Source organism: Peromyscus californicus, unplaced genomic scaffold, assembly GCF_007827085.1.
Source record: "Peromyscus californicus insignis strain IS unplaced genomic scaffold, ASM782708v3 Scaffold_12__1_contigs__length_115047231, whole genome shotgun sequence".
Taxonomy (NCBI): Eukaryota; Metazoa; Chordata; class Mammalia; order Rodentia; family Cricetidae; genus Peromyscus; species Peromyscus californicus.
In genome coordinates, this window is record NW_026294413.1 from 19,153,873 (window position 1) to 19,165,298 (window position 11,426).

Consider the following 11,426-nt stretch of genomic DNA (forward strand, 5'->3'; position numbering starts at 1 on the left):
TCTCAGGGAGAGCTGCAGTCCCCAGGGATGGTGCGTAGAGTGAACGAATGTCTCCACAATCTTTCACAATTAGAATTTTTTTTCTGTGTTTCCAGAGAGGTGCTTTAACCAGCTAAGCTGTGGAGCTTGATGCAATGTTCATCATTTCATTGTATAGAAGAAAAAAGAAATAAGACATGTAGAGAGATATAATTAAACAAAAGACTAAAGATTAAAACTTATAACTTTCATGCACTAAACTAGTTTAAATTTCCTCAGTAGGAAAATTCATTTTGTTAGACTGTATTTTCCAGTGGTCTGTGCTTTTAGATCAGTGTGAATACCCCTTTCTCACTGTCCTCTAACTCAAGAATGAAGGATTCTTTGGAAAGCCCCCACCCTGCCAGGGCTTTTTATCAACCGGCCAGTGAGAATCAGGCCACAAGAAAGATAGTCAACCACAACCAATCTTCTGTCTGCTCTTTCCTGAATACAACTCCAAGGGCTCCAAGTCTGTTACAGATACACAGGGTGTTTTGTAGTTGCTAGGGGGCTTAAATTTCTATGATTTTATGCTCACTTTTTATAAAGGTAGAGGACAAAGGTCTGATCTACTCTCCGTTCATCATTAAAGTACTCTGCTTATTTGTGGTATAAGAACTCATGTTCACTATAGAAAGTTCATTGGAGTATCTATATGGAGTTCCAAAAATACCACTAACAATCCATCTGTTTTCACTACACATCTATGAGAATAGTTTTTAAAAAGTACTGACAGTACCAGAGTTGGCAAGGATGCAGAAAAATGTATTCCTCATAAATTATTGTTCAGAATGTAAAATGGGACAGCCATTCCAGAAGTTTGGTAGTGTCCAAGAAAAATCAAACATGCAATTAAAACCCATGACCCAGCAATCACACTTCTGGATTTTTATGCCATATATAAAAATTTATGTTCAACCAAAAGCTTGTAGATAGTGTTCATGATGGTTTTGTCAGAGTCCCAAACTGAAATAGCTTATTCCCAAATGCTCTTCATGAAAGAAGGATGAACACACCTTTATAATCTATACCATAGAATGTTATTCAACTGTAAAGGAGAACAAGCTGCTGATATACATGAATGGATCTCAAGTTGTTGAATTAAAAGAGCAAATCCAAACCAAAATGTTTTCTATCATATTATTCTTGAACTGATAAATACAAGCAGTGGAGGAAAGATCAATGGCCACACTCTTTGAAAAAGGAAAGCAGAAGCTATAAGAGCCCCACGATGGAGCCTCTTCATTTTGACAGACTAGTTCTGCATGTGTGCTAATCGCTTTCTATAAAGCTATCAATGGAGAGCAGGTTTCTTAGAGCATCTCCTAATTGGAATAAAGTGAAATTCTAAGTCAGTAGAATTACTACCCCATTACTATTGCTGAGTATCTCTGATGGAGCACCACCATTTCCACCGAACTTACTATGACTGCCATAAAAGGATATTAAACACTCCTTTGTAATAATGGGATATATTTCAAAGTTATCTAGAAAGCTCTACAAGGTTGGTGCTTCCCATTCACCCATAGAATGTAGGCCAGTATTGCAGCTACAAGACACCAGCGACCTTTGGAAGGCTAAAAATGCCTTTATATGTGTACTCCTTAAGCTGAATCACTGAAGAAATATCAACCTTTCCCCCACTTTATTGTATCTGCTTCTGCAGTAGACTTTACCACAAATCCAGTCCCAGTCTTAAGGAGATGGTAATACTGACCTTTTTATGTTAAATTATCTTACTTTGAAAGTATTACATATTTTGTATCTGATAACTTATAAGCCTCAAGGAAACATTGTATATATTGCATCTATAGGAAGGTGGTACATGCTATGTACAGCAGAAACATCATCTTGATGAGTTTTGCAGCACCCAGTAAAACCAAGATTGTTTTCACCTCCTTGGAAGAAGACGTACCCCAAAGCAACCTGAACTCTCATGACTGTAGCAGTCAAAATATAGTTGGTATGTGATCTAATAAGAGGGATAACAACTTCAGAAATCAGTTCAAAGCTGTGCACCCAGCAGTATGTCGTTGCAAATCTCCTCTAATTCTTAGTTTCCTTGCTCGTGAAATGGCGTTACTGTTACTATATAATACCAACATTTAGATGAAAGACATATACATGTCGTTGTTTTGGAATGTGATGCTTCAGCCTTTGTTAAATACAGAGAGCAAAGGTCAGCAACAGGTTTCCAGGATCTTTTAAAAAACTTCCACATTTTTGAGATCTCCTGAAGAGCTAAGGGGATGATGTTTTAGAAGCTGGCGAAAGTGGGAAGTGAGAGATAAATTAACATGGTGTTTGTCATTGACAGGAAGTACTAAAGCTAAAGAAATAGAAAAAGATTGTTGTGGGAAGTGGGTTATCACTTCAAAAGACAACAGCCGGTTCTGATCCATAAAGGGCAGTCAGGAGGGCATCCCTGAGGAAGAGTCGACATCTGAGGCAGGATGAGGTAAGTTAAGGAGTATTACAGGTCCCTGGCATAGACAGCAGCAGTGGAGACAAAGGACTGTAAGTGGAAAGGGTGAAAGGTGACATCTGCAGATAGCCTGGCTGTGTGACGCTGAGGAAAAGGAGACACCCTATGGCTTGAACAAATGCATAAACAGTAACTTCACTGTAGAAATCTAGGAGAGTGATTGTTTGAAAGATTAGGTACATTTAAAAATATACATAATCTGATTTTTAAAATATGGAAAGGACTTCAACCGTTATCTTTCCAAAGAAGAGGTACAAATGGCCAACTGCTGTTACGCCGGGTGGTGGTGGTGGGGCACACCTTTAATCCCAGAACTCGGGAGGCAGAGCCGGGTGGATCTCTGTGAATTCAAGGCCAGCCTGGTCTACAGAGTGAGATCCAGGACAGGCACCAAAACTACACAGAGAAACCCTATCTTGAAAAACCAAAAAAAAGAAAACAAAGAAAAAAAAATGGCCTGTCATCACTCTCTAGCAGTGAAGTGTACTTAATTTGTAGGAGATAACGCTTCACTCATTTTAAGATAGCTGTTATTATCAAGTCAGTAATTAACAAACATCTGTCAGAGTAGGGAAAAAAAAAACCTCCTTGCACAGAAATGTAAATTGGTATGGTCATTGAGGAAAACAGTATAAAAATTTCTCAAAAAATTAAAAAGGAAATTCTATATGATTCTCAATCTACTCCAGGAATATATCTGAAAGAAATAAGAATCAGTATCTCCACTGAGGAGACAGCTCAGTAAGTAAAGTGCCTGTCATAAAAGCTTAAAGTTTGGGTCCCCAGCACCCGCATAAAAGCTGAGCACAGCAGCTGCTATCTGTCCCTCCAGTTCTGGAGGGTGGAGATAGGCAGATCTTGGGGCTCCCTGGCCAGATGGGCTAGTCAAACTGTGCTTCAGATTCAGTGAGAGACACTGCCTGAAAAGATAAGGTGGGAAAGGGATTAAGGAAAGATATCTCAACATAGTCACACTCCCACATAGGTGAGCACACCCATGCACACTGGCCAGCAAACACCACACACATATTCACATATACAAATAACTTTTTAAAATCAACATCTCAAAGAAATCTCTTCCCCTTTATCTTCACCCCTGCACAATTTATAGTAGTCAAGATATCAAAAAACTCTATATTGCTGTGGAGCATTCTTTGTACCCTGCAAATATGTATTGCTCTCATTGTTTAATAACAGCTAACTGGCCTATAGTTGGTCAGGAAGAGATTTGGTGGGAGATCCAGACTAGGAGGATGCTGGGAAGAAGGGCAGAGTCTGAGGAGTCTCAAGGAGTTGTTAGGAGACACAGAAGGAACAAGACATGCTGGAGGACAGGTAAAGCCATGAACCATGTGGCAATACATAGATTAATAGAAATGGGTTAATTTAAGTTGTAAGAGCTAGTCAGTAATAAGCCTGAGCTATTGGCTGAGCATTTACAATTAAGTCTCTGTGTTGATTATTTGGGAACTGGAGGGCAGAAAAGAAAAGTCTGTCTACACTATGTGCTCATCACAGATGAACGAAGAAAATGTGATATGTATTTACAAGGTAGGCACAAATCATATTTCTGAAATAGATATTATATATTATAGGAATTTATAATTTTGAAATGTAGCAAATATAAATTGTTCACCAAAACTTTTAGTTCTATAACTTAAAGGAAAAAAGTTAGACAATGTATGAATTTTTAAATATTATTTTTGAGGCTATTTTCATTTTGTAGACCAGGCTAGCCCCAGACTTAGAGATATCCTTCAACCTCTGCCTCCCATAATGTTGGAATTGCAAAAGTGTACTGCCAGGCCCAGCTGAGGAAAACCGTGCAAATTAGAAAGCAAGAACTTATGTTAGAAATCACAGGGATATTGATGAGCCTTATGGTTCAGGCACAAAATTGGCTGCTCCCTGTCACTATTGTCATGTATGTAGTTACTTGCTTAATGATTTAATACAATTTTGTCTGTAATTTTCTTAGCTCTGTTGTAGTTCAGAGACCACTTCCATGCTGCTCCTATAGACTGACATAGGGTCTACCAATTAACTAACTAATTCTACAGAAGGAAAAGCAATCTGGCCATTTATTTGGCACACAGACAGATGATGCCCATCATTTTTAAGTTATTTGGACTTTGTGTAATTTGATGATCTGCAATCAAGATGTTAAAATACTTTGAGAACTTAGGTTTGCATGCACACACTCTGAGCAAATGTCACTGTTTCCAAGTCTGAATTTATTGAGCCAGGCACTTCAGTGGCAGCTTAGGGAATTTGTTACGTAGACAGTCTTGCATTGCTCAGTACTGACTTAAATATGGAAGGAACTGCTTGTATGTTTGTCTGTCTGTGGGGCATTATGGTCAGTACATCAATGTTTAAGTTACTTGGATAAGAAAACATACAGTGGTCCCAGGAGGGCTCACACACGCCTAAAATGACTCCGTGTCAACCCCCTGAGACAGTTGAAAGATCATTTTTTCTATTGTAACCACAGTGAATTTCTATTCACAATGGCATTAGGGAAAAATAATTATCCTCTCTTGCATTTTAACAAAAGAGTTTAAGATGACAAAATAGTTTACTCAAAATAGCAGCTGAGAGGTCTGTTATAATTCTATTGTTGCTTTCAGAGCAGACGCCATGCCACATGCAAAATGCCAAGACCACGGAGGAAATATTTTTAGCTCCGTAAAAATATGTGACATTTAAGAAAGAAATGGTAGTGCCTTGATTCATTTGTTAATTAAGCCCTTCAACATTTCTATACACTGTTGTTGGAAGGTTATAGGATGTAAGGAGGATGCAGTTTTTGCCCCTGTAGGATGTATATTTTTAGATGATTATGATAAACTGTTCCTCATAATTCATAACATGTGGGAGGAAGAAAGAAAAAGGCAAATGATAAATCAAATGTATTCTTGGTCTCATTGGACAGAGCCCCTGACATTGTCTTTAATATGAGAAAGGATAATCGTGTGGGCAAGGCATAGGAGAGAAAAGTCCCTTAAATGAACAAATGGATTTGCATGGCCAAAGGTTCAAAATGGAGAGAAACACTGTAGGACTTAGGTAAACCTCAGAGGACTTCAGACAGGGGCTTTTAGGAGATGAAAGGAAGAAGTTATGTTAACTACTTGTAAAAGTTCTTTTAGGATATTAAAGATGAAAAATAGAAAAATAGATGACAGTTTTAGTGCCTAAACCCTGAGTCGGGACAACTAAGGCAAACACTTGAAAACTTAGAGAGACTTGGAAAATCTGTTTATATTTAGGCATGTCATCTTTGAGCAGTAAGATTAGCATATGTACCCAGCACTCTGCGCGACAGGGCCTCAGCACATTTTAAATGACAGACGCCGTCATTTCTATGTTGTAAGTTGCTTTCTAACATCTAAAATGGAAACAAAATTGACTTAGGAACACATTTTCCCATTGCTCTATTTTTAAAAAATATAACAATGGGAGTGGGCATTCTGGGAAATGCACATACAGAAGCACCTACTCACAGCCATAGGAAGAGCTGGGTGTAAGGTATTAAACCAAAGATACCACACCCAGAGTGGCTAGGTGCTCAGTTTAGTAATGGAAACTGGGTATGTTGTTAGGAATTAAAAGGCTTAGAGAATTTTATTTCTAACAGACAAGTTTCTTTCCTAAGACTTTTAATATGAACCTTTTGTATTATGGTTTTAGGGAGTCATGTATGTACATTTGCCTAACGGCTGCTCACACGTGATGGATAAAGAGATCGTGAAATCTGGGGTGGAGAAAGGCATAAAGACCTGATGATCACCCCTCCATTTTATAATCTCGTATTAGTTACTTTGCTGCTATAAAGCACCCGACAAAAGCAACTTACCAAAGGAAAGGTTTATGTTGACTTATAGTTCACGGGGCTGTCCACCATGGTGAGACAAGCGTGGCTACATGGCATAGATGATCAAGAAATAGAGAGGGGTGACTCCTGAGTTCACGTCTCTTGTTCATCCCGTAACTCCAGCCCATGGAATGGTGTACGCATGAGTAAGGAGGGTCTTCCCACCTCCGTCAACCTAATCTTGACAATCCTTCGCAGGCATGACAATGGCTGGTTGCTTGGGTGATTCTGGATCCTGTCAAGTTGATGCAGCCCCCCTTAGGCAGAGCTAGAGAATTCCCACATATAAAGTCCCACATGTGAACTTGGTAAACATACTCATTCTTAATAATTTCATTCTAATTTTTTTTTTTTTTAGAACAACAGCAACTCTAGTCACTGAATCCTTTGTCACTATGGTAGACAGCATGACTACCCAAGATGGCCATGATTTTATTCCCAGAACCTGTAAATACGTTCTGTTTTAAAGGCATTAATAGCATGAACTCAAGGAGATTGTCCAGTGGTCCCCATGAAATCATAAGGACTCTTTAAACACGGAAAAAGAGGCAGGAGATTTTCAGAAAAATATGACAACAGAAGCAGCTTGAGAGCGATAGCCTGTGGGAAAGGACTCCAACCAGCCACTGCTGCTTTTGAAGATGAATAAAGAGAGTCTGATCAAGAAGTGCAGGTAGTTTCCCAAAGCCACAGAAAGCAAGGGGGTGAACTCCTTGCTAGAGTCCCCAGGAGGAACAGTAGGAAATACTTGATTTTAAGCCCTCAGACCTATTTTGAATGTCTGATCATCCTAACAGAAACATACTCTATTTGTTCGTGTTTTAAATCACTTAGATTTTTGTATTTTTTCAAAACAGTAGCTGCAAATGAATACTGTTTAAACACAGGAGTGTCCTAATGGCCAACTATCTGGGAAGAGAGTCAAAGAAGAGCTAAAAGGACTTAGGGGATACATCTGAGATTACAGCTTTGCTCCTTCTCATGACCAGAGCCCTTGTCTTAGATTCCATAACCTGGGGAGACAAGGGACATGCAGTGCAGAGTGAAGACAAGGCTTTGCTTCAGACTTAGGTCCAGAAGGAGACAAAGAAGTAATGTGAACACAGACTCTAAGACATGATCACAGCTTGTGGAGGTTCCTATATTCACTGTGAATCTGCCATAGAGTTGTGTTAATCATGGTGAAGTGCTGGGGATGCTGTGAATGTGTTACTCCGATTGACTGATAAATAAAACGCTGATTGGCCAGTAGCCAGGCTGGAAGTATAATGTAGGCAGGATTAGGAGAGAGGAACATTCTGGAAAGTGGAAGGCTGAGTCAGGAGACACTGCCATCTGCCGCCACCATGAGAAGCAAGATGTAAAGACAGAACTGGGAAAAGGTACCAAGCCACATGGCTAAACATAAATAAGAATTATGGGTTAATTTAAGTGTAAGATCTAGCTAGCAAGAAGCCTGAGCCATTAGGCCAAACAGTTTTAATTAATATAAGTGTCTCTGTGTTTACTTGGGTCTGAGCAGGACTAGAGAAAACTCCAGCTACAGTGAAGTCTTTGCTGTGCTGTTAAGCATTAAGCAAGTTCGGTAAAGAGAGCTCAGTTGTGTTAGCCCTCTTCCTGTCAGTTAGGTATAGGTCTCTGAAGACCTCAGGAGCAAGTCTTCAGAGATAACAAGTCAAACAAAGCACTGATATCACAAGAACATGGGGATGGAGGAAGGACTTGAGGGAATTCTGGGAAATTTTTTATAGTCTTCCAGGAAGAGCTGAGGTTAGCATTATGGTATTCATATGGGGGTCAGCTTCATATTACAGTAATTTGGGTTCCAATAATAAATATAAGGCTCCTGACTGATTATAAGAACTAAAAAACATTAAAGAAAGAATTAACTAACCTGATCTGAATTTTAAAAAGCACATTGGATTAAAAAAAAAAGACCAGAAATAGAAAAAAGTATAACTGAGAAACAGGTAAAGAAATCAATCGAAACAGTGCAGCTACAAGTCAACAATCAGAAAATTAATAAAGTGTATTTCCCAAGTGTACCAAATATGTTGGCTGGTGGTTGCTACTAGAATGTGCAGAAGCACATCCATGTAGACAGCTATATATCACACCTGGTGTGTGACAGACAAGGCATTAATGCTCATTGAGAATTTAAAGTAAAAGAACAAGAGAAGACCAAAGACAACAAGGACCAGTCCAGTGAATGTCAGAAGGAAGAGCTTCAGCAGAGACTCCAGGGACCCACCGGTGTTCATTGTGAATGGACTTCACCCTAGCAGCATTCATCACAAACAGTGTTTATCGGAGAAGGACTGTTCCTGAGCCAATATTAGAACACCACCATGATTCACTCTAAGAACTGAAGGTGACTATTGGTGGCCAGTCCTGACTTCATGACCGTAACTGCCTCACCTTCCTTTCCAAGCACCACCATGGTGCTCAGGCAAACTCATCACTCTCTAAAACACAAAATGCTATTACTGGCAGAAATGTTGATGACCAAAAGATGAACAACAACAACAACAACAATACAACTCATGGGATAACCAAAACAGACTGGCCACTCAGTGCAACCACAACATTGAATGGCATCTGAGTTGTCAACACAGACTGAGAGGATTAGAGATAGTCCAAAGGCAAGGAGACAGATGGAGAAGACAGCTCAATCTCAAACTTTCAAGATCGTCAATTAAAAAGAAAAAAAAAATGTAGAGTACAGTGGGCACATGAGGTGAACTGGAACTGGATTTTGTTACACTTCACCCAGTGCACTCCTATTTAAAAAGCAAAATATTGCAACATCTCCTTCCTGCTATGCCAGTCTCCTGAATTTCTAGTATTCTAAATTTGTGTCTACCCTAATGTATTTCCATATCAGAAGTTCTCTCTCTGCAAACAATTTAGAGAGATGGAGGGGTGTGTGTGTGTGATGTCTGTCTGTGTGCCTGTGTATGTCTGTCTGTGTGTGTATGAGAGAGCAAGAGAAAGATAGGTATGTGTGTGTGTGTGTGTGTGTGTGTGTGTGTGTGTGTGTGTGTGTGGTGGTATGGGTCTGTGTGTCTGTGTATGTCTGTCTCTGTGCCTGTATGTCTGTGTCTGTATGAGAGAGCAAGAGAGAGATGGAGGAAGGCAAGGAGAAAGGTAGAGAAAATACTGAAAGAAGTATACAGAAGAAACCTTTAACACTTTTATAAAATTTGTTCTTTCAAAATGTTGTAAATTAATGAAATATTTTGATTATTTCCATCCATCATTATTTTCCTCCAACTCCAACCTCACTACCTCTCCCTCCCAACTTCATGTCCCCCCCATTTTCTTTTGTGTTTTTGTCATTGAGAGGCCCCTGAGTCCAGCAAGTGCTGTCCATATGCCCATGGGTGTGGGGCCATCCACTGAGATATGGGTAACTCACTAGCAGCCATGTCCCCGATGGAGATTGACTCACCCTCCCTCAGCAAACATCTATTGTCAATAGCCCTTTGCCAAAGGTGGGACCTTGGCGGCCCCTCCCCCTTTTATGTTGGGATTTGGACTGGTGTGATATCGCGTAGGTCTTGTGCAGCCAGCTACAGTTGCTGTGAGTTGATGAGTACAACAGCTATGTCACATCCAGAAGTGAGCCTTTCACAGCTCCCCTTCTTCTCTTCCAGCTCTTCCATTCACTGTTTACTCTTCTGTGGCGTTCCCTAAGAAACTTTTAACATGGAAAGGTGTGCTAAAGGTGACCTACTTAGAGGCTTGAGATTTAATTGTGCTGTTCTTTTACAAATAGTTGCAAACTACTGGGAACTTAAAAGTTAACTTGTTGTGGGAATTCATTCCTTTCAGCCAATGGCTTTGAGGTAGAAAACCCTAGGACATGAACTTGCCTGCTGAAGTGACCACTTAAGAGCAGAGGAATAGGGGTCATGCATTCTCTCTTGGGTGGATGGGTCAGGACAGTTGGATCCTCTCACACCTGGGCAGAATAGAAGACAATGACAGCTGGATAAATGGCGGTGTCTACTTTATTCTGTATCATTGAGTGTATTATCCCCATTTTATACCTTAATAAATTCTTGAGATCCTTTAACAGACTCTCGTGGGTTCACATAACATTAACTTACATGTAACAGTGTGAACACAATGGCAGTTAAGAGGTAGTTATAGAGAGCCAATGATTGTTCAGGATGTACTGAGTACATATTATTGTATTATTTAGGCCAAAAGTTCAGGGCCACTTGGGTCTCACTTTGAACTCCAAGGTACAGAAAGACAGAGGGAAAATGACAAACAATAGGTACCACTAAATCTATCATGATCATTTCTCATAGTAAACATTATTTCTCCATGCATATAATAGTAAAATCCCCAACTACAGAAGAATAAGATAAATACATATCTAACCACTGTCTTAGGGTTTCCATTGCTGTGAAGAGACATAATGACCATGGTAACTCTTCTTATAAAGGGAAACATTTAATTAGGAGTAGCTTACAGTTTCAGAGGTTTAGTCCATTATCATCATGGCAGGGAGCATGGCGGCATGCAGGCAGACATGGTGCTGGAGAGGTAGCTGAGAGTTTGCAACTGGATCCACAGGGAGCAGGAAGTGACAGCCACACTGGGTGTGGCTTGAGCATCTGAGACTTCTAACCCCATGCCCTAGTGATACACCTACTCCAACAAAGCCACACCTCTTCCAACAAAGCCACACCTCCTCCAACAAGGCCACACCTCCTAATAGTGCCACTCCCTATGAGTCTATGGGGGCCATTTTATTCAAATCACCACAAACAATAAACAATATTGCCCAAGAAATTATTTAAGTACCCAAATTCTGACCTGGGAAAAATTACTAAGTGTGATGTTACTTGGTTGAAAATATGATAGTCTTCATCATTTGGTTGCTACCAAAGTGTGTGTATTTAGATTATTTTTTGAAAGGAAACTACAGGAATTTTAGTTTTATTTTGTTTTACCTAATATGGATAATAAAACAGGCCAACAGCACTCAATTTTAATCAGTGTGAAATTTGTTTAAATGCAATAATAATG